Consider the following 24,117-nt stretch of genomic DNA (forward strand, 5'->3'; position numbering starts at 1 on the left):
TAATATTTGAGAAATTTTTTATTTGTTGTAATTTCTATCCTTTCATATTAACTGTAATCAGCAGAGAATAAAGGCTCTAGTTGTCTTGCTAATGATAAATACAAATATAGTAACAGTATTTTTCATGCTATTTATTTATTTCACCCTGCATGTGCTCCATGCCAAACATATCTCGAACAAACAAAAGGAGCTTGTCAGTGCACATGCACTGTAGAAATGGGGGTGTGTAGACTGTCTGTATGCTTTTTTATTGAGAGATAAAATATTGAAGTGCTTTCCATCACTTCCTGCTACAGATTTTGGTTACGGCTCCATGCTCCAGATGTTTATGTAAGCAGAAATATTTTCTCAAAAAAAGACAGCAGTAGCTTGACTTTAATGTTAACTATTTTACAGTTTTAATCATGATAAGCTTTATCTATAAAAAGACATCAGCAGGAATGCTTCAGAAGAAAATGCTGTTACACATATACATAAGGTAACATTTTATACATATAAAGTATATACATATAAGTAAGTATGTAACAGGTTAAAATAGAAACGAGGAAACGCATGAGACAGAACAAATCTATCAAGTTTCTTATAAAACTCTGTTTCCTTTGGGACAGTGATATTCATTATAGCTACACCACAGAAAATAGAATAGTGACAAACAGGACAAAACCATAACTGTAAACGTATTTACATGGTACTTCTGACACTATCAAAAGCTATAAATGTCTGGAAACACATTTTACCTTCTTCCTCTGTATTTTTATTCCTAATGGACCCATAGGTTGCAATATTACAGATGAAACAGGAGGAACTTCTTCTGAGTCACAGGGTAGTTGGCCAGGTCTGACCCTATTACTGCTCACATGGTCCCCAGCTACAGACACCTGAAATGTCAAACCAGGAACATGCCAACAGACCTAAAGCACTCAGGCCATTTGATTTCACCATCCTAAGCTACCCCATTGCAATAATGAATAATACAAAGACCTAAAACCACAATACTTTTTTTTCCTAACTTAAGTGTTTGAGGTACCTTTACGAACATGCATAAACATGCATAGTTAAGTAGTCTCTACAGAAAAATGCACGCTTCAAGCACTACATTTTCAAGAGGCTTTTCTTTTTTCTTAATAGTGGATCAGAAACAAGAGGATTACAGTGGTTACAAAGGAGTCAAGGAGAAAGAGGACATCTGGGAGCATTACAAACAGGTGTTTTTATTTCCATTTTGGTTTTGATACTCTTCAAACTAATACACGACCTCGCTATGTTCTTTCCTTCAACAAGGATTTTCCATTCATATGAAAGAATCCAAGGTTTTCTATGAAACTCAAACAAAATGCTAAAATAATTCTTTAAGCTATATAGAAAAAAAGTCATTGTCTTGTGAAGACCAAACAAGTCTTTGTACCAGCAAAATGATGCACTGTCTCTCTCTGATGGACATTATCATTGCTGAATAACATGGGTTTTGTACAGATTGTATTTATTGCCAGGAAAATACAAGAAATTACTGGCTGGAGTCAAACCAGGCCATAGATTGGAAGCACTGCATGAGAGACAGAGTAGATATGAAGTCAAAGGAACATGGTATGGAAATCCTCACTTGCCATGAGGCCCTGCCATTGACTCTATTATAACAAATTCAGTAGCATGTAAGGAACAGCAGTCATGACACCAATTGAGTGTCTCCTCATCTATTTTCAGATTTTTGTAGCTCCTTTGTAAATGGTTAGTCAGTAGGAAATGTGAGAAAGATTATTTAATACAGATTTAACATAGCTCTTTGAATACAATCCACTTAGGATGTAAAAGCAGAGGTTTTGTGGATTGCTTCCATAGCAAACTACTAAAAGGATTTTCTTAAGAGAGACTGTGGATATCCTATAACCAGAGAAGACCAAAGAAGAAGGAGGTGAGACCTATTGTCTCTGACAGCCCAAAGAAATGAAGTAAAGAACAATTATCTCTACTCAACTCACAGAGGACATGGAATTCTGCACAGAGGATGCTAAATCTGCAGGGCAATCAAGTCAATGCATCGAAACCCGAAAGAACCTTTTTTTTTGGGGGGGGTGGGGAGGGTGGCGGAGAGGGTAAGTAATCTCTGCATAGAGTGACTTTGAAATTGAGTTAATGGCTATGCTTTTCTATTCCTTGTGGAATCTTAGTCACTGCAAGATTTTACAAAGAAGCCTCAATAGTGAATATGGACAAGAAATAGAGCCACAGAAATGTTCTGCTTTAAAGCAGCCAATGAAGCATATATCTCTTTTTAATGAGAAGTGGGTAAACAAAATCCTAAGTAGAAACTCAACATATTTTTATATTATTTCATATAATGAGATGTAACTTTCATAGTTATCCAAGTGTTTAGAAAGCTGCATGCATAGTTTTAGAACAGACCTTGTCCAAGAGAAACTGCTGAGCACAGCTTTTATATTGTTGTGTTAATGCAATTTATTTACTGTGACACGTTTGCATTATTGAGTCCTATTTTTCTACTAGCTGATTGTACCATGAAAAGAAAACCACCCAGCTTAAATAAATAAATAAATAAATAAAATTAAGTATTAAATAAAATATTATAAATATTATATATTATATAGTAGAATATAATATTATATGTTATAAATATTAAATAAATAAAACAATACTATTGTGCTAGTAAGTCAGAAGGTAAGCTATATTCTGTATAATGGAAATGCAACTATGAATGCTATTGCTATTTCATGGATAAATGAAACTTACAGAAAGGTGGTGCAATGTATTTCCCCTCTTTTGTTCACATAATCATTAGGTCATGTACTAATGCATCCTTTGTTTGCCATATACCATACATTTTAGTGAACTGCTGTTATGGAAGAATGGTATTTCAAAAGGGCTTATGAACATTTCTTTTCTGATCTAGTAGCTTGGTGACAGAGGTTCAGGTATCGAATTACCACAGGTCTCCAAAAGTTATTTCAGAGAAACATCTTCTTTGCTGAAGATTACTTGAGATAATAGCTGTTTTCCTGTGTGTATCTTTTTCATGTTGGAGAATATTCTCATTACAGCTTCCTTTCAGGCAGCTTTCAGTGTTCCAAACAATAAGCTACTATTTAGGCCTTGTGTCCTCTGTCAATTTTTTGTGATCATTTTAAGGTTCAGGAATTATGTTAGTTAAGACTAAGAAAAAATGTCTAACCAGGAAAACTGAAGATTACTGTTTTCAATAAATATCTTTGTTGCTAAATTTTTTTGTTCTTTTCTAGAAAAGTGGTGAACATTTTGTTAACATGGGGGGGGGGGCTTTTTTTTTTTTTTTTTTTTTCTATGCATACAATGAAATTCAGAAGTGTCTGGGGTATCAGAATTAAAGGGTTGCAAAGTCTAAGGTCGCTGGAAGGAGCACATAACTATAGAGGGGCAGGAGCTGAAGGCTTTGAGCTGGGCAGATTTTTGGGCCATGAAAGAAGGCAGAGTGCAGTAATGGAAGTGTGGTTTTGATGGTTATCAATCATATTAATCCTGCTTTCATACTTCTAATATGTACTCTGGCCTTAAAGAAAAGAACATGTGTAAAGAACATTCCTTCCCTGCCATCCATGGTTTAGCAGTGCTTGGCTACATGGTAGACACACTTGAATACTCGGCTTCATTTCCTGGTGCTTATCCAATGTGACTGAAATTTTTGAGGATCACCTTTCACATTAAATCTGTATTCTCACTTCAGCTTGGCCCGCACTATATAAGTATACAAATAAAGATGTTTTTTTTGATTGAAAGCCCACACAGAGATTGCTCCAGGCTACTTATACCATGCTTGTGTGGAATAAAGACAGGGCTCAAAAGTGGTAATGCACACAGAAAGAGTGCTACTTTTTCAACAGAGCATCTGAACCCTTTAAACATCCTTTTGGCCCAGAAGTAGGTCTATATGCCTGCATGGATCATACCTTTGAAATGTTTATTTTAAAATTTTATTTCTTCTCTAGATTTTATAAAGGTATCTATTTTTTTAAGCATGGTAGAATGAACAATGTTATAAAGCATCTCCTTTCGTGCTTGTTAAATAATATTTTCCTGTGTTTTAGGTAAAAAAGTCCTTTTCTCCAGGAGATAAGAGTAGGAGACAGTCTTGTCATATGGACCATTTTTTGCTTGCCTGTCTGGAAGTTTTATTAAAATGCCAGATGCTCTACATACCAAAAAAATAATAGGGGAAGACTGGACAGCATTCTCCAGTGTCTGCTGAGGTCATTAAACTTTAAATATTTTAGGTAGCACTAAGGAAAATACGGATGGTGTATTTTAGGACAGACATTGTGGGAAGAGCTAGATATGAGATTTATCAGAGTATGGAATAGGTTTCTAGTGGAAAGTTATGGCAAATTAACTTGAATATACTACTCAAATATATGGCAGGAAGCAATTCCAGAGAGTTATGGCAATAAGCAAAGTAGCCTATAGGCCTTTTTCATCTGGACAGTTTGGGAATGAGTCTGTGATTGGTTTCTCTCACAGCACAGTCTGTAGCTGTTAAGCAAGGAGGGCAAAAAAAGTCAGTTTTGTTTTTTTTTAATGTTCCCAATATTTTGTACTCTGGCCACTAAATCATCCAATTCTCCATGTACTCATTACTGTGTAAGTTGAGTTGCCCACTTACCCTATAGCACTCTGAAAACAATTTTGATTGTAACAACAAACAACAGCATCTTGGACTCATAGCAGGAAAGTAGAGACACAAAAACGGAAAGACCAAACCTGCTCATCTCATAATTCCCCTCACTACTATAAGATTGTTTAGCTCAAGAGAACATTTTTCAGGCCATGTTCAATCTGCTTCAGTTTTAAATGTCTCAAGCGACAGGGAACATTTTCTCACTACGCACTAGGAAGTTAAGAGTGTGTCAGTTCAAACTGATAAATATCTGGTTTGATGGTGACATTTACAAGTTGCCTGCTCCACTGAGCTCAGCCTGCAAGTTAACAGCTCACATTCTGAAATCAGTTCCTTAATTATCTTGTCTTTGCCCCAGAGATTTGTCAGAAAGCCTTCTGATGATATCCCAGATATTTGTGCTATGCCAGTGAAGCATAGTTTTGACTTTGGCAAGCTTTCTGGGTTCCTCCATGATAGGAGGAAGTGACTCAGCAGGTATCCCAGTGCTTTTTCCTCCCAGCCCCATAAGATTTTCTTTAAAATGCCTTTGCTTGAGGGTTATTCAACTATTTAATTATACATATTTTCATTATACATGGAACGCAGGGAGGAAGGGAGGAAGGGAGGAAGGGAGGAAGGGAGGAAGGGAGGAAGGAGAAGAGAAGAAAGAGAAGAGGAGGGGAGAGGAGAGGAAAAAGAGAGAGGAGAGGAGAGGAGAGGAGAGGAGAGGAGAGGAGAGGAGAGGAGAGGAGAGGAGAGGAGAGGAGAGGAGAGGAGAGGAGAGGAGAGGAGAGGAGAGGAGAGGAGGAGAATAGATCTTCCCTTAAACAGTGAAACGTATTATGGAAAGCAATTTGGGGAAAAAATCTCATATCTAGGACAGGACAGAATATAAATTAACATGGAAAGGACAAAAGGAAGTTTAACACAGTGTATGGATTCCAGATTTTTTTTTTTTTTTTGTAATGAAATTCTTCCTCCTTAAATAGACCTGGACTTTTTCCCTCCTTCACAGCTTTTCCACTGAATATTTTTTATTAGCAGTCACAAGGCAGAGAGAGGAGAGACAAAAAAAGCCTATTGCTATGTGATTTCACTTCTTTTCCTCTCTCTTTCATGAAACATTGTGGAGGACAAAAAGATAAAAATTTTAGGCTTGTGGAATGCTACCTTCTCTGTATGAAGAAATTAATTATAATTCCTTCCAAAATAAATCGTTCTGATCTCATCCAATTGCTATGTTAAAAATCATGATAAAAATGCCTTTTCATGTGAGACTCTCAAATATAAAAAATGCAAATTAATTATCAGAAAATCAGTCTGAATGAATGCATTAAACCTCTTCTGTGCATCGTTATATAGACACTGTCAACATTTTTCTTGTTTATCCCTACAATGGCACAATATTAAAATTGTCAAGCCCTCCATCTTATTTGTTTGCTGAAGCCATCCCACAGAAATTAGAGAGGAACAAGAATTATGCTGTGATTTTATTGTTATTTTATTCCTGAGAGCCTTAAGAAAAAAAAATAAAATAAAAACCCAGACAAAAATACCCACAAAAAAACAACAAAAACAAAAACAAAAACCAAACCACAAAAGCCTCAGTATGTTCTTCGACTGAATAATTGCTTCATAAATAAGAGGTATACAAGGGGGTATCTGTATTTGTCCTGGTAGATCTACATGACATCCACAGAAATAAGTGATAAAATATGTAATAGCACTAATCAACAGCACTACCAAAGTGGCTGAAAATACACTTTCCTAGAAGATTTAATATTTTGCTCTAAAGCTAGGAAGGTATTTCAGACAGAGGTCTGTCAGTGCTTTTATTAACTTACATGATGGAAGACTGTACTCATGTAAAATTTGCAGTGTACATTAAACTATCAAGGGTAACAGCACTCTTGTAGCCTGAATTAAGATTCAAAATGATCCTGATAAATTGGAAAGATGGCCAAGATTCAATGAGATGATATTCAAAGTGGGCAAGTGGCAGTATACTACATAGTATCACAAGAGAAGACCTGAGCTAAAGTGCCCGTCAATGGTGTAGCTTCATGGCTGAAGTGCAAATCTCATCTGTCTGTGTTAACAGCAATGCCATATATCTGAAACATGGGAGGTAATTATTCTTTGGTACTTGGCACGGATGAAGTCTGATCCAGAGAACTTCATTCAGGAATAAAGTGTAGGTAAAAAGGAGTTGAAAGACATAGAATCATAGAATCACAGAATCACAGAATCAGCTAGGTTGGAAAAGACCTTTGAGATCATCAACTCCAACCATTAAATCAAGAAAATCAGGAGTTTTAACAAACATCTCTGAGTAAAGATGGAATAAATTGGAGCTTTTTTTAATTTTTTAAAAAGAGACAGGCAGAAACACAGAGGCAAAGGAAGAGAGAGACAAGAGAAGGAGACAGCCAGGTAGATAGAGAAGGGTTGGTGCTGGGGGCAAGCATGAGCACTGCCTGCCAGGTTCATGGAAGTTGTTAAAATCAGTCACTCTCTTCTGTGTTCCACCACCTGCACTGGAGGAAACAAAAGTTTATGGTTGGAAATTAGCAAATATTTTCATGTTTTTTGAATCAACGGAGAGATGAAATATGAGTTGTGAGTTAGAAGGCTCCTCTGCTCAGGAAAGACATGTGGCAGTGATGACGTGGCTCCATGGTGTCTATATCAGATCAGGCCAAGGGAAGAGCCAAGGAAGTCTGACAGAAGAAGTTATTCTTAATTTTGATTTCATGAGATCGTACAGATTTATATTGGAAGAGACTATAAATAATTTCTACATGCACACAGAGAAGAACAAGAACAGCCCAAGGGAACTTTGGCCCTTCCAGCTCCCACTCACCTTAACACTGCTACCTCCAGCATTTCTCAGTTGAGATTATGCTGGGAAGATGAAAGATGCATGTGCTGCCACAGAAGCAGATGACAGTAACCGATGGAGGTATGGATAACTTGAGATCTCAGCTCCTCACTGCTCACCAAGAAAATACATGAGCACAGTTTCTTTAATTGGAGGTAAACACAAAGTTAAACAAATCTCAGCTGAGGTTAATCAAAGTATTGAGTCCTCTCTCAATACAAGATGACTGGACTAACTCTGTCCTTGAGGTCTTTCCAATTATTCTGTGATCACATACACAGGTTAAAGCATATCTTGCAACCTCCAAACTAAGGTGAAAACACAGAATGTAACTATCCTGAGATAGACCCAAGAGACATTTCTAAGGGGCAAGGACATGTAATATTAAAAGTATATAACCATGTATGTTTTTAATCTATACTCCATTAAGTATCTAAGGGTGAAACTGAAGACAGACCTACACCAAAAGATGTTTGTTTTAAAAGTTACTTAAAATGAGCTTTAATAACAAACAGCAACAAGTGCAATATAAAAACTGTAACCCAGTCCTTGCTTAAGACATAGTTCTGTATCATTTTTTACTCCTGAAAAAACACCATGGCACTTACATATACAGAGCAACAAGGAAGCTGGAAAGTGGAACTGACATTAATCATACATTATTCTCCACTTCAGTGTCCAAAAAAATTATCTACATTATTCACCAGGTTTGACACTTGCCATAATAGTCAAACAAAGCCTATTCTTTCTCTTTCACAACTCAGCCTACAAAACCTCTCTCATTACTAAGGACAAGACACAAGAATTATGATTGCATCCACCCTCCTACAGTGATAAACTCCACACAATTCTCTCCAGCCATTCTTTCCCACACTTCTGACACACTATCTAAGCTAAGAGATTTAAATGCTGAATCCCATGTAACGCTGTTAACCACAATAACAAAGTAACTCTGATGACATAAAGGCATTTGCAGTCACAGTTAATAAAGCCAAGCAGTCTGAGTGGTAGAAATGAAGATGGTATCCATCTTTTGATCTAAGCAAATTAAAGACCATAATTCCTATGGGTTCTCATAATTGGATATTTACAGCGGATTTTGGAGAAAAACATTAAGCACAGATATATTCTATTAGTTGTCATAAACAATGAGTGCTCAGATAGAAGGCATTCAAAGGATACAGATAGCATTTAGGTATTTCAGTCTTAACGGAAAACTGTGGGGTTGACAATCTGCCATTCACTTGGAGATATCCATAGCTTTTGGTAGAATTTTTTTAAAACCCCTCCTCTGTGTCTCAGTGATTTATACAGTAACTGTTGGGGCTGAACAACTTCATGGTCCTTGTTAATGAATCTTTTTAAACAGATGAGCTAAATGTGAAATGAATCTTTGTGATCTTGGTTTTGCCCAGCTCCAACACGAAGTGAGTGATTGGTTATGAAAAATAAAAAGTAAGACTGGGAAGCACTTGTCTAGAAAAAAGGAAATTCTGAAGAGAAAAGAGAATGCCAGGAAATTACTCTGGCTAGGACTGCAGTTTTGCTTAGGGAAATAAAATAATAGGATGTTACAAGGAAAGGTCGAAGAATGAATGACTACATGGCAAAAGAGAGTAAAAGCATAGGATACGTTCACAGCTACCATCTGAAATACACTTCCTTGCTTTTTCTGCTGAGAAAAAGACTATAGTTTAACCAGAAATGAGACTCCTATTATTTATATGCTTCTTGCCTCAAGAGAGAGGTCCAAGAAGTATTTATGTTGTACATGCTGATATTTTATGCTATGTGTGCTACGTACAGTTCATTACCACGGCACTGCCAGATGCACTAAAATACCAGGCACCCAGTATATCACCTGGGAGCCTTCTGTGGGTCCTTCCTCAAATTAAGAGTTTCTTTGTTATTTAAGTGCTGATGTCAGCCTTTTCTGCAGCCTGGAGCATGCTGCTGATGCCAGCTGCTTACAGGTTAGTGGTGATAGTTCCTGAAATGAATTCCTGTCCAGTTTGGATGTGGATTAAAATTTTCTACAGACTGTGCTGGAAATCCCTTAAAAGAACTAAAAATCCCTTAAAGAACTAGAAATGTCTCTTCTGAGTATTCCTTGCCTAAATTTATGCTCTTTTCTTCTCTTATTTCAATTTCTTTTGCTTTCTGTTGTCTCTCCAGAGCCACAGAGCTGGGTGATCTCCCTCAGCAGACACAGGCTCTGAGAAAACCATGCTGCATATTGCTCTGTTTCTATGTCTCCCCAGTAACCAAAAAACACATCTAAAGAATGTCATTGAAGCATCTGTCTTTCCTTTCTGGATCACTGTAGAGTAGAGCTGACCATAGCACAGGACTTTCTTCACAGCAATATCTGTGGGCAAAGTACATTTTAAAAACCAAAGCAAATATTTATTTTTTTTTTTTTTTAACAAAAACACAGTTTGGTTGTTTGTTGGGTTTGTCTTTTTTTTTCCAAAAGAAAACCCCTTCTCTCCAAAAGCAGTTTGGGGAGCAAACTACTTCTGGGAAGCCTCACTGTTTTGGTAAGTGTCTCCTGGCACAGAGGTTTTGAACAAGATATAACAATCTAGTCTCATCTCAAAGCCTTTCATACAGAGAATATGCCACTTGGTCTTGTTAGTGAGTCTAATTAAATCTGAATCTGCAGAAAGAAAGTGAGGTCAAGAAGAACTGTAAACATTTCATTTCACAACACCTACTGAGAACAGATCTGCCATTGAACTGGAGAAACAGTGTAAGTAGGGTGTCAGAGATGCTTACAGTTAGAAACCCCCCATAGCTGTAAACGTCACAGTGCATGTAAAGTGACAACCTCTGCACAAGACACAAGGCAAAGAAAATGAGGGCATTTTGTGAATACAAATCACCCTCAGCACTGGCAATGAGATTGCCCATGCCTTATCTGAAGCAAACAGAATTTTTTTGCTTTAATGCATGTTCACTCAGTACAGATTGATTTCAAAGTCACCTTCTTGAACCAGGTAAGTTCTGCTTGCGATTTCCACCTCTATCTTGTGAAAGAATGGCAGAAAGACATAGGGGCTAAAATTAATTCTGCTCTCAGCTCTGTCCAACAGCACACGTAGACTTGACTTAACCTGTGATATGGCATTATTTGGCTATGTTTGCAGTTGAGCAAGTACGCTCACCTGCTTCTACCCTGTCTGGGACAGCAGCTTTTCAGTGAAAGTGCTGTCCTTTTTTAGGTACATGCTTTGCTATAAGACCATTCAAATGATGTGAATTAAGATATTGGCTAATAAATTAAGAGTCCAATTGACTGCTTAATTTTCCTTTATATTGTATCATCTTCTACATTTTTGTGATTTAGAAAATTTACCACCACCCAGAGCTTGAATGCAACCCCACTGAAGAGTAAATATTAGTGAATAATGTGAATTTAGGTATTTAAGAAAAACATTTAAAATAACACTGTAACACCTGAGGGATATTTTTCAATTCTTAGAATTACAACAGATAAATAAAGTGTTATTTTAAAGAGACTGAAATAATAATTATTGCTTTAACTTGGATTCTATTTATAGCAAACTACATTTAAAATTTCATCCAAAAAAAAGCAAGTGTTAGAGGGATCATTCGTATCTACCTTTTTCATGGGGCATCAGTAAATTCAGTTTATTAGTAAAGTATTCAAATTAATACAAAGTGAAGCACCACATCGACCAGGAAAAAAACTCTTGCCTTTTCTGAAGCAAAGGGGAAGGGGGGGGGGGGAGTCTATTTGAGTTCAATTTTGAAGCAGTAAATTAAATTATAAGATTTTTTTCTCTCCATCCAGGGCAGAAATTCAACACAAATAAATAAATTTTGACCACAAAAATCTGACACAGGCTGCCACTTCTTTCTATGATTCTATTCTATGATTCTATTCTTTCCACATTCACTCAAATAAATCATCCCTCGTGCTTTGATTAATTTAAGGAGCAAACCAGTTTTCAACTTAAAGATTTAAAGAATACCACCTGTAGGACACATTTTGGCAGTTCTCTCCATGAGTTGGTCCCCAAATATTTCTGTCTTGAGGAACAAAAGACTGGAAAGAGAAAGAGTTCACGGAAGTAATTACAGAACATTGCAGATACCTGCTCTTCCAATGGTAGTTTAACCTGCACCCTGCAGGTTTCCTGTTTACTGAAGACCTCTGAGGAGTTATATTACTCTTGTCAGCAGGATGTAAGACACTTAAGAACAGAAAAATCGCAACATTTGTGAGCCAACCTCATCTGCCTGTCAACCAAGACTTGCCTAGATCTTATGGCTTAAAGTCTCAGTAAAGAATCTCCTAGCATGTAAACTAATGCCAGAAATCCAGTATCATAGGGAGCAGTATCATTGCTCCCTAGCAATATTTACTCTTATTGAGCTAGATTTTATTGGGGGACTTTTGCTTCCCAACCCATCTACTCCATCTCAGATAAGAACTCAAGAGATTTCTGAAGTGCAGCAGGCTGTCCTTCAGAGGGTTGTACCCTCCCCCAAATAGTTTTTTTCTCTGTATCATGCCTGCACACTGCATGTCACTTTTCAAGACACAATCTGTGCAGCTGCATATGTTAAATTCCTCTCAGACTTCTGTTTTCTTTGATTTGCTCCTATTCTTTCACCATTTTTCACTGCCTGTCTTGATTCTGGCTTTGTGTGCTAGTCATGTCTTGGTGGCTTACTGGGGATATATATTACTGGCTTTTAATTTTGTCTTTTGAAGTATGCGCCATGCTTTTTATTAAAAAAAAATGAGACCAGCCAGTGTTCTTGGAGCTCTCTCAACTCAGGCAACAAGAATCAACAGAGCTCAGTGGATAGGACACCGGCATGGGTCTCAGAAGACCTAGGTTCTACTTCTGTCTCTAGCCCAGACACATTGAGCAGCTGAGGATAGGTCCTTGCGCCTCCTTGTTTATGGACTCTTTGCATATTTGGTGTTTATTTTCAAAGCCTTTTTAGATTAAGAGCATTAATTCCCATGTGCTTGTATACAGCCCAATATAATGTGGCTCTGATTTCACTCGAGTTTACTGAAGTATGAAGAAATAGCTAGAGGGGTCCTACATTTCAGAGAGGCAAAGGCTAAAATCAGTAGTACAACTGCCAATTTTTACTACCACCAATACACTTATTTCCTAGCCAGTTCTTTCTTTAAGACATAGTCAAAATTATTTCCTACTGCATAGAAGAAACCAAAGCAAATAACCCCAGCTTTCTAAATCTGGAGAAAGTGTGTGGTATAAAAGAAAGAAACTCTGTATGTTGAGACAAGGAACCAAATTAATTTGCTTATTCTTGTAAGAGCACAATGACATGCTTCCAGGTTTAGACATCATTTATTTTCTGAAATATTTTTTAGAGAGTGTATTATGGTCATAATCACAATTGGCCTCAGAGAAGGACATGGACTTGGAGCTTGTTCAGAGTAATTTAATCAATCTTATACAAAAAGGAACAGCCAACCATTATGGCCCAAGTCAATATTAAAATGATTTCCCAAAACTCATTTTAAAGTCACTTCCAGGAAACAACTGGTAACTTCAAAACTCTGAGGCACAACTATAAATTTAATTTTTGTTAAGGTCTGTAACTGAGCATATTTTAATAAAAAATATGGTGTACTGCCATTTATTTTAAATAAAATATTGTGCAATGGGTGGCATGTCATAGAGTTACTGCTAACTCTTCATTTTCGTAATGAAATTGTACTTTGTAAAGTTGTTACCACCTCATAGTGACTAGAAAAATAAATGTAACTCATTTTGTTACAAGAAAAATAAACACATGTGTCGTGGTTTAAACCCAGTCAGGTAACTCGTTCACTCACTCCCCCCCTTCTTTCCCTCCCCCTACTCCCAGAGGGACAGAGAGGAGAATTTGAAAGAATGCAACTCCCACGGGTTGAGATAAGAACAGTTTAGTAACTAAGGTATAACACAAATCACTACTGCTACCACCAATAATAACAATGATAAAGGAAATAACAAGGGAAGAGAATACAACATCTCACCACCAGCTGACCGAAAACATGCGCCCCCACCAGCCCGACCAAGCACTGACCGATGCCTCCTCCAACCCCACAGTCTCCCAGCCCTTCCGGGTAACTCCCAGTTACATCCTGGGCATGACGTGCTGTGGTATGGAATACCTCTTTGGCCAGTTTAGGTCAGGTGTCCTGTCTCTGCTTCCTCCCGGCTTCCCCTCCTCCCTGGCAGAGCATGAGGCTCACAAAGTCCTTGGCCAAACCAAAACATCATTGTTATCAGCTCTGTTCCCAGGCCGAAAGTCAAAACACTGCACTGCACCAGCTACCAAGAAGGAGAAAAATGACTGCTACTGCTGAACCCAGGACATTATCTACCCCTTATTCCATACCATTCATGTCATGCTCAGATCCCACATTTTCAATATACCATCACTCTTATCTTAGTGCATAGACCAGTCCCTATAAAGCTGCTGAATCCACCTGGTCTATGATGTCAGGCTCCACCTCTTGTAACAGTCTTCCAGAGCAGGAGAGACTGTGTGCAGTGTTCACACTTCTGAATAACCTGGGCAATAGTGTCCATTGCTAAGTCCGCCCCTCGATCATGAGTCCATCTCTGTGTTGCATTTCTGCCCTGATGTCCTGAAGTGCCATGGGCCCACCAGGCTCAAAATAATTCACTGTCCCCTTCAGCAGTTTCTGCAGCTTGTTGCTGGGGACTCCATACAGCTGCCTTCCATCTCCGACGCTTCCAAAGCACTGGAGGGGCCCAGTGGACTAGATACTTGCCCATACTGTCCCACACACCCTGCCACTCCAGCTTTGGAGCTGGAGCACTCCCTGACTGTCCAGCTTTGGGGAAAATCTCCTGGTCCTCCTATATAGTCGTCTAACCCCAGACAAGACCCAAACCTGACTCTGCTTAACTTTTGAGATCAGACAAAATGGTCATGGGTGAAACACAGTCTGTGTGTGTGCCAACATGCTGATCCCCTTCACAATCAGCAGGCAGGTCCCAAGGATACCCAAAGGCCATTCAAAACCTCCAGAACTCTCAAACGATGCTGCTGTGCTTGTCACTGGGGCTGGTGTAGCTGCTGTGCTTGCCGGCTCTCCCACCACCAGCTTCTCTTTTCCTGAGTCCAGCTCTTCCTCCTCTGCCTTGCCGGGAAATGCTGCGTGGTCTCCTGCATCCTCCTGGGGCTCGGCAGGCGGCTGCCGGGGAATGCTCTCGGCCGTCGCGGGGCTGGGCTCGGCCGCGGGGCTCGGCTCCTCCGCCGCCTTCTCCCGCTGCTCTGCAGCCGCCTCCTTCCGCTCCTCGACCGCCCCGACCTCCTCCACCGGCAGCCGTCCCCTCGCGGACTTCGGGCCCGCTCCCGCCGCCGCTTGGTCCCCGGGGCCGCTCTCCCGGGCCGCTTCAGCAGCCGCCGGCTCCCGGGGCCGCTCCCCCTCGGCTCCCCGCGGCCTCACAAAGATGGAGGCGAGGGCGAGGGCCAGGACGGTGAAGAGCAGCCGGACGGCCAGGTACAAGTCCACGGCCACGTCCGTCCCGCCCTGCTGCTGGAGCCCGCCCGTATTACAAGCCATTGCCATAAAGCACAGTGAGACAAGAACCTTAGCCCAAGGCCCACACTTCATAAACACTAACACTGCAAATACCGGCTCTGAGTGAGTTACAACATTCTGAAACTGTGAGATCGAGAGGAACAGCTCTGAGAGCCAATAAATCACCATTGTGACGAGTGACTAATTAATCCAGTCAGATCTGTCGTTATCTCAACCCCTCGAGCCCCACGTTGGGCGCCAAAAGAACTGTCGTGGTTTAAACCCAGTCAGGTAACTTGTCCACTCACTCCCCCGCTTCTTTCCCTCCCCCTACTCCCTTAGGGACAGAGAGGAGAATTGAAAAGAATGCAACTCCCACGGGTTGAGATAAGAACTGTTTAGTAACTAAGGTATAACACAAATCACTACTGCTACCACCAATAATAACAATGATAAAGGAAATAGCAAGGGAAGAGAATACAACATCTCACCACCAGCTGACCGATAACTCATGCCCCCACCAGCCCGACCAAGCTCTGACCGATGCCTCTCCAACCCCGCAGTCTCCCAGCCCTTCCGGCTAACTCCCAGTTACCTCCTGGGCATGACGTGCTGTGGTATGGAATACCTCTTTGGTCAGTTTGGGTCAGGTGTCCTGTCTCTGCTTCCTCCTGGCTTCCCCTCCTCCCTGGCAGAGCATGAGGCTCACAAAGTCCTTGGCCAAACCAAAACATCATTGTTATCAGCTCTGTTCCCAGGCCGAAAGTCAAAACACTGCACTGCACCAGCTACCAAGAAGGAGAAAAATGACTGCTACTGCTGAACCCAGGACAACATGGCATAAATTTAATCTGCCTGCCTACTACCAGATGGAGACAAAACCAGGGCCAAGTCACTGATGGCGTAACTGTTTAATCATTTATTGTTGACTTACTTATAAATACAAACAAGTCCATCCGCACCTCTGAGAACTCATCACGTTTTCTCCCAGCAAGTATTAAACTGCAAGTGCATGGCAGTTAATACCTTATTCGCAGGTTAGACAGATACATGATATAATCGTGAAATAGCAAGGAAACGTCTTTATCACTACTGGCTTATGTGGGTACCTGTATCATAACTATACTTGAGAGCTAAACTGTTCCATTTCATGCACTGAGAGTCTACTTCCAATTAGTTTGAAAAGTCTCATGTTTTGATGAACTTTTGTTATAAGTACTATAAATATATCATAAGTAATTCATAGCAATTTCAGCAAGATACTTACTCGGGTACAATCAATGGATGTTTTGACACTGCCTTCATAGGATAAGGGTTTGGTAAATGCCAAAGCCAGATTTTGGCTCATTTTTGGGTGCTTTAGTTCCTGTTTAATGAAATTCTTTTGTGGGATAAAAAGGATACTTGGAGGAGCAAAGAATGGTGCTTGTTTCAGAATATCCAATGTTGTCTATGGAGTGGGGAAGGGGACACGGCTACTGGACTGCTGAAGTTGAAATGCTGCCTGTAAAAAAAGGCAAATTCTACCCTTTCAAAAAAGCAGTCCAGTTGTTTGTGTCACCGTGTTGTCATTGATATGATATATCTAAGCAACCCCCACATGTTCTACAAATCAGATTGGACTCTGGGGAAATGTTAGGGAACAAGAGGAGGAGAGAGATGTGTTGGAGGGAACAGGTGGGATTGTAAAGCAAAAATACCCACACGCATTTTGTCCAGGAGTGTAGGAATGTCAGTATGTGTCTGCCTAACATTAGATGCTCCCAGGAACATGCTAAATATTTTACAATTCCTCAGTTTGTGAATTTTTCCTGACTCCTCTCCTCCCATCTCTCTTTTTTTTTTCTTTTAATGAGGGACACAAAGACAGAAAGGGAGAGGGAGGATAGGAAGAGGAAAAAAGGGAGGTAAAGCTTCAGTGATCCATCAAAGATATTACTAATACCACAGGAAGATTATCATAAACTCAACACATGCCTTTAACACCAGGGGAAAAAAAAATACATATATAAAAAAATCTTTTGTCTGAGAGTTTCCTTAGTGTTTCTGGGGTACATTTATACCACCCACCCCCCCCACCCCCCCAAATCCTATTGAAATATCAGTGTAAATTCCTGTGGAAATATCAATGTAAATATGATACCAAAACTAAGCTACAAATTTCAAAGAAAAAAGTACTTTTAGAACTACTTACCCAAGTACCTGGTAGATTTTCTATTACATAGTCTTTTGTAAGCGTTGAATGGCTTTTTGGAAAAACACACAGTAATTCAAGCAGAAATTAGAGAGCTGATGCAGTAACCACTGGGTGAGGTTCTGTGGTCTTTGCTATGCAGACAGTAGGAAGAGATTATCATAATGGTTGCTTCTGGCCTGAAATCTATGAGCCTATGAATCATGATAATGACACTGCTGCCAAGTCAATTAGCAGCATATATTCCAGGAGAAAGAATTAATTATCATACATTCACCTTCTGCTTTGACGTCCATGGAACTCTCTGTTGGGTTGTTTACCTGTGCTGGATCATTTGAGTATTTCACCCTAATCACTTCAGCTCTGGCCTCTGGACTGAGAAACCTAGAGAAACAAAGCCTTTGGCTCTCTTAAATTTTGCTGACAATAAACATAGGTATTTAAAGATTTGACATGAACTTTTCTCTCCCATAGCTATAGATATGTGGGACTGGAGGTTACTAGGATATATACAGATCATAACAATTTTTCAGGAGATCACAGACTGAAAACCTAATATGATAAAGTGTATGCTTGTGTGTGTGTATATCAGTGTCTGTAATTTGTGAATTTGAGAGAACATTACACATTTTCTCTTCATTACACGTGAAGAGGAAAATGTGTTTGCCTGCAAATAGGATTAGGGGAGGCTATTATTCTAACATTTAGGAATCTAGCACAATTTGAACACTTGCCTACTTTTTTCAGTAGCTTCTGATACACATTCAAATTACTAAGGAGTAGAAAATAACCACAGTTTAACTGTCCCATTTCATGAGCTCAATCTACCTCTGAGTGATTTGAGAAGTCTCAGGTACCAGTTTTGATGACCTTCACAAGGTACGTCAGACATTATCAGATCATCGAGTGCAGTGGGTCTGTGAGTGCTACCAATCCTGTGTCTCAAATAAGCAGCTCCACAGTCTTACCTGGACCTCTGAAACACCTCTCACTTTTCTACTCCAACCTCCAAAAAGATTCTTGAGTGTTCCAAAGGCTGCACTCTTGATGAAGAAAAGATAAATTATTATAACTTTTACCACTTACAAGGGAACCACTTTTTTCCTTCTTTCTTTTTTTTTTTTTTTTTAAATTCCTGCTCTTTTAAGGAGGAATGATTTTGTTCTTCGTGGATCTGCACAAAGCTCCCTATGGTGAACTCCAGCAAAGTTATGAGTAAGGAGGATATGCAAGGGTTCTGGCTCCTCTCAGATTAAATAAATGGATCTATAACAGATGAATAATTACAGGGATAACTATTAACCAATCTTAGTAACACTTAGCTCTTCCAAAATTGTCATGAAGGGGTATTCTGGCACACTATGTTCCAGCACTGCAACTGGAGTGAGCCAAAGACTCTGCCCTAGGCTGGTAGAGAGATTGAAAAACCAGAATATCTGTTGTCCTGATGGCTAATTTTAATTCTCCCTAACTGTGACCCTTTATCATCCATAGAGCTTTATTCAAGACCAACAAGGGCTGACTAATTGGATTTTCTTGGCAGGTAACATTTTTTTACTCTGCCAACTAATCCAGCAGGAAAAAAAAAAAATCCACTGATCTCCTGTGAGAAGAAACAACTAAGAGATGAAAGGCTGGGTTCGCTCTCCCAGCACTCCTGCCAGTGACGACATGTGAAGTATACTGGGGCATACTGCTCATGTACCATGCAGTTGAAGTGGGCACATCATCAGGTTTTCAATTAATGTGAAAGCTAAGTGTGAGCTGCTGGACATTCATAAATATGGAAGAGATGCCCAACATCATCAAATTTAGCCTGATAAAATTTCTGGCTGAAGAAAGGGAACTTCTTGTCTGGTAGATATATATATAAATACATAATATTTATAAATATATATAATATATAAAAAATACCTATATAAGTATATAATAATCTTAGAAGTGTGTGCTCTGATGGACAGGCCAGTGCAATGCTTTTTCCTTGCTCTCTGGCCAATTAGTCTTAAATTCTTTTCTGCAGTGCCATGTTTTTCACAAGATCATCTCATCTCTCCTCCTCCTTCTCCTGCTCCCACAACATTTAAGATTTAGATACTGTTTACAGAGATTAACAGCCTCTTAGGCAGACAGGAATATTGACTATGGGCTGCAAACTTACCTGAGGAGCAGATCAGACTTCAGATGACTTGCAGAGAAAGTGCAGTGCCACACATCACCTTGTAAGTGGTGAGCTGGCTGGGCCTGTGTGGCTGTATCACATTGCCGGCATCATTCATGTCTCCCAAGATGGTTCTCTTCTGGGAGGCTCATAGCTCCTTTAACCTCTCAAGTAAATCCACACCTCAGTTGGTGACCCCTGCATGATGAAGACTTTTTATTTTGACGGAGCCAAGGCTCTGTGAAAGTAAGGAACAGATGCCTATTCTCTTTGCTCCTGAGCTCTCCAACCGGGGTCAGACATAGGTGTCACCTTTCAGTCCCACACAGCACACTTGATGATTAGGATTCCTGCTCTCTAGCACCAAGATGCTGTTCATTTAACATGCTGGCTGCCCCAGGTAGCAAATCTGAGCCATCCAATTTGTCCACCTCACTGCACAGGGAACCTCCGCCTTAATATAGTTTTGCATCCATTCCTGCCAGCTGGGCTCAAAAAGGTGGGAGCCGCAGTGAATAAATGAGTCACCGACTCTTGAGACGGATAGGAAAGAGGAATAGCTGTGCTTTGGATTCTCCAATGTTGATCTTCAGCTAATGTAAATCAACTCTGTTTTGCTGGCATCAGTAGATATGAGATGATTCATGCCATTTATAGTTTCTTCTTACTTACTTACTGCATCTTAATGACTGCCAGGCACAGAAAACACCTGACTAAGGGCATTAGATACAAAGGCTTTATACCCTTAATGTTTTGTTCAGTTAGAGACTAACAAAGAAGACAGCTTTAACTTTGGATGAGAAAGCTAGGCCCCTGAACACTTAGCACTAATAAGGTGCTTTTCAATTTCTAAGTGCTTTACAAACTTTAATTAATTATTCCTTTCAACAACACTTGGTTATTTTCTGTTACTAGAGTGCATGTTTACCAAGTTAGCTCCATTCGCGCACAGCACGTTGTTGGCAGCAGGCAGGAGCATAAATTGATCTATAACCACATGCTGTAATTTACAGCAGATTTGCTTCACCAAACACCATCAGTAGAGCTACAGAGGCAGCTTGGAGGAGTGACCACTCCTCCCCACGTCCTGTGGTGGTGATAACCTTTACCTTCCCTGCTACACCGAGTGGAAACATAAAGCCTGTTTGATGCACAATTTAGCTAATTCCATAGCAACAATTCAAACAGGACCTTCCAGCTTGACACAGCTGCAAAAAGTAGCAAAAAAATTTGTTATGTGTCACACAGAAATACCCAGTACAGAAGCGACACAGAATAGGCAGATTTCTGATAAAACATAAGTGAGGTTGCCACCATGAGACAGCAGAACTTCCTGCAGGCAATAGTTTTTAAAGTTACAAAACATTCCTGGTTTTATCAGGAAGTTGCCAATAACTCAAAAAAAAAAATCCAAAAAAAAACAAAGAAAACACCAAAAGTCCCCCCAAAAATTAACCAACCAAGCAAGAAAAGAAAAAAAAAAAAAAAAACCAAACAAGGAGAATGAGGAATGAGGTATTACTCATCCTAAAACAGCCAAGAGCCCAGTGGGGAGGAAGGTTACCAGAAGACAGGAGTTGGAGTCTCACATTCTGGCTCTGTTCACACCAAAAGACCTGAACCAGTGCTTGGCTTTCTAGCAAAGTAGCCCTAGTCACTGATTTCTTATTTATTTTCACATCCCTGTTTTCCTCTCTCCCCTTATATTGCATGCTAAAGCAGAAGAATGCTTTCTGGCAAAAGTTTTGTCTGAACCTGTATGTTTCCACTGGAAAATGAGTGTTTCAGCAAACTGTGGTAGAAAATAGCACCTATCGCCAAAAGCAAGATAATACCTCTGCAACTGAAAACAGGGTCTTGAGAGGTATTAAGCTATCAGTTTTTAATTAGAGTGGCCCACTGTTTTCCCAGGCACAGGTTTCTGACATAAAAAGCTGAAAGTATCAAGCTGACCAGAACTGCCAGCAGAAACCAGGAACAACTGCTGTACCTCATGCCCACCTCCTCTGCAGGCAATACGCCTCAGGGCACTCAGGCCCTGGTCAACAAGGAGCTGGTGCACAGCAGTCATGAAGCCAAATATTATATGTGCCACAATCTAGTCTCATTGAGTGTTCAGAGCAGCTTGATCTACACTGCCTGCTGCCAGCACTAAGGTGAATCTGTCTGTTCTCTTTCACTTCCAGCTCTCTTTGCTCTGATCAGCTTTAGACAGTGTAATCTGGCACCAATGACATGGCTAGGTACACAACATGAATTAAAATTGTAGCATTGGGAACTAAATCTTTCAGTATCAGTATCCTCCGTTCCAGGAGCCGTAAGGCACACTAAACTTTAATGCCCCAAGATATGCAGTCTAAATAATTAGCTATTGTTTGCCTTGCTCATATTTAGTATGTTTTGTCTGCAGGTAGAGCTACACACAATGGAAACAATCCCATTGTAATCTCTAAACAGAAAGAAAATGTATTGGCAAATGGATTCTTTTGCATGTATAATTTTATCTATACCTGGGCTTTTGTCAACACAGCTATTTTCTCACAGTCCTACTCAGTAAAGCTTTCTACAGTATGAAAGGCCTGAGATTGGTTACTAAGCATTATCTTCTACATGGGTTTTTACAGTCTCCAGCATCTCCTCTGAAAGAATCTCACTATAAGTAATACACAAGTATTTACTGGAATCAGACAGAAAAAATTCAGTCTATTTTCAGCCTGAATAGTTTAAACTGTGCTCTGGGATTCTTTGATGGTTTGTTTGGGAAGAAAACAAAAACCTCTCCTGCTGATGAGCTCTAATTCACTTCCATCTATGCTTGGTACAAAGAAACAGTGAGGTAATCATATATACTTCTGTTGTCTGCTCTGCAAATACACTGAGCTTTCATTTGAGAAAATGGCACATTGCACATCGATGCAAACAAAAGATTTGAGATTATAGTCATTCATCCAAACCAAACACAATAGTCATTCCTTTTCTGAAGAGTTGAGAAACAAGAAAGCCTTTTTTGTTTCATGAAATACGAACATCTCTAGCTGTAGAAGTAAAGTGCAAATTTAATCTTTGGGTAGATTTTTCAGCTTCTAATATATAGCTATATTTCTATTTCAGATTTTGTGAGGATGCAAGCAAATACCATTTTTATGCATGTTAACATTAAATGCCGAAAAAAATCATTAAACCATGTGTCGTATTTTAAAGGATACCTTTTCATTGCTCATATTCATGCACATATCGATATATTTTTATACTGATACACTGTGAAATCTTTATATGTTAAAAGCACAATAATTACTGTAATACCACAGGTGGCTTCAGAATAAATGTTAATAGTATCACATATGTATGTTAAGTAGCTGCTTGTAGAAAATACATTGAGAGTTATACAACAGATACCAACCAGTAATGTGTAGAAGCCCTAACCCTCCCTTACCATTCTATAATTCTACCATAATATCATCAGGAAGGGATAAAGCGGGGTAGTGGTTCATCTCTTCCAATAATCAACCTCTGTTGCTAGCCAGAACCAGATCTTCTAAAGGAAGATGCAAGATGCATGAAAAATGCGGAATTAGATGGCTATAGTTAAAATTTCTTCCCAATATTAATGAGGAAAATACTTGGTTCACACTGTGAAACATGAGGGGGTTTTATTCCTTTCTGAAACTGGGATTAACACCCCTGGCTCCCATACTTTTTAAATAATTCACCTGTGGATGTTCTTTTTATTCAAAATATCCTCAAGTTTTAAAGTTTTGCTACGCTTTTGGTCCCTGTTACATTCCTGGCACTAAAAAATACAAACTAATTCAACGTATACAAAAATTATTTTTTTCCCCACCTTTTGAATTCACTGAATATTATCTATCACCACTTGAGAAATGCAGCCAAATAATACAGCCTTCAAAGTAATAACTTATACAAAAGCATCCAAACCTAAAAGTAATTTTCAACAACGAAAACCTGTGATTTACTCATGTCATGGAAAAGCTTTTTGCCTTTTTATTTTAACTTCTCCGTAAGAGCTGAGAGAGAGCTAGCACTTACCTCTCATGAATTTGTAGGAGAACAGAGCAGGAAAGAGAAAAATATGAAACATGTTCCCTCTTGCACTTCTCCGAATGAGGGTGTTGGACGTGTTTGCAACATAACTAGTTGCAGCCGATTGGCACCAAGCCCTGACAAGCTCCCTCTCTAATAAAGTGTGTTTCTTTCAATACCAAAATCTAACCAGTGGAACTTGCTTGATACATTCTAAATGTAAAACATGTTAAACATCCTAGGCACTGAATATGTGAAAAGATAATTATTCACAGACTCCTAATCAAAGCTTTGTTTCGTGTTATTATTTGTTCGGTTTTACATATTTCCTGCTTATTTGAATGAAAATGGTGTTGGAAATTTTCTCATCTAGCTCAGAGAAGTTAGGCAAGGAGCTGTGCTGCATTCAAAAATGCCTTGGCATAGTGGGTTGTTGAGATTTGGTTGGTTTGGTTTTTCTTTTGGAAAAGTCTGCACTGTTTACCAGGTTGTAAATTATTGATTTATTTTGTGATTTACTTTGCAGCAAATTATATACAAGCTAAATACAGCCTCACTTAAGCTAATTATGATTATGGGGGCTGTAAAGACTCAGAAATAGATAATTGTATTTGTTTGACAAGTACACTGTAAGCCAAATATATAC

General features: G+C 39.3%; 1 long non-coding RNA gene across 1 annotated transcript; it reads right to left on the reverse strand.

Annotated features, from left to right (window-relative positions):
• LOC134155828 (uncharacterized) lies at positions 1-23,702 on the reverse strand. The gene is made up of 3 exons (XR_009961738.1): positions 23,478-23,702; positions 18,241-18,315; positions 1-347 (listed from the first exon to the last, which is right to left on the reverse strand). It is a non-coding gene; the product is annotated as an uncharacterized LOC134155828 (long non-coding RNA).
• Positions 23,703-24,117: the final 415 nt, after the last annotated feature.

Source organism: Pezoporus occidentalis, unplaced genomic scaffold (genome assembly GCF_034315485.1).
Source record: "Pezoporus occidentalis ecotype Australia unplaced genomic scaffold, CSIRO_AGI_Poc_V1 ctg8, whole genome shotgun sequence".
In the NCBI taxonomy this organism is placed as follows: domain Eukaryota; kingdom Metazoa; phylum Chordata; class Aves; order Psittaciformes; family Psittacidae; genus Pezoporus; species Pezoporus occidentalis.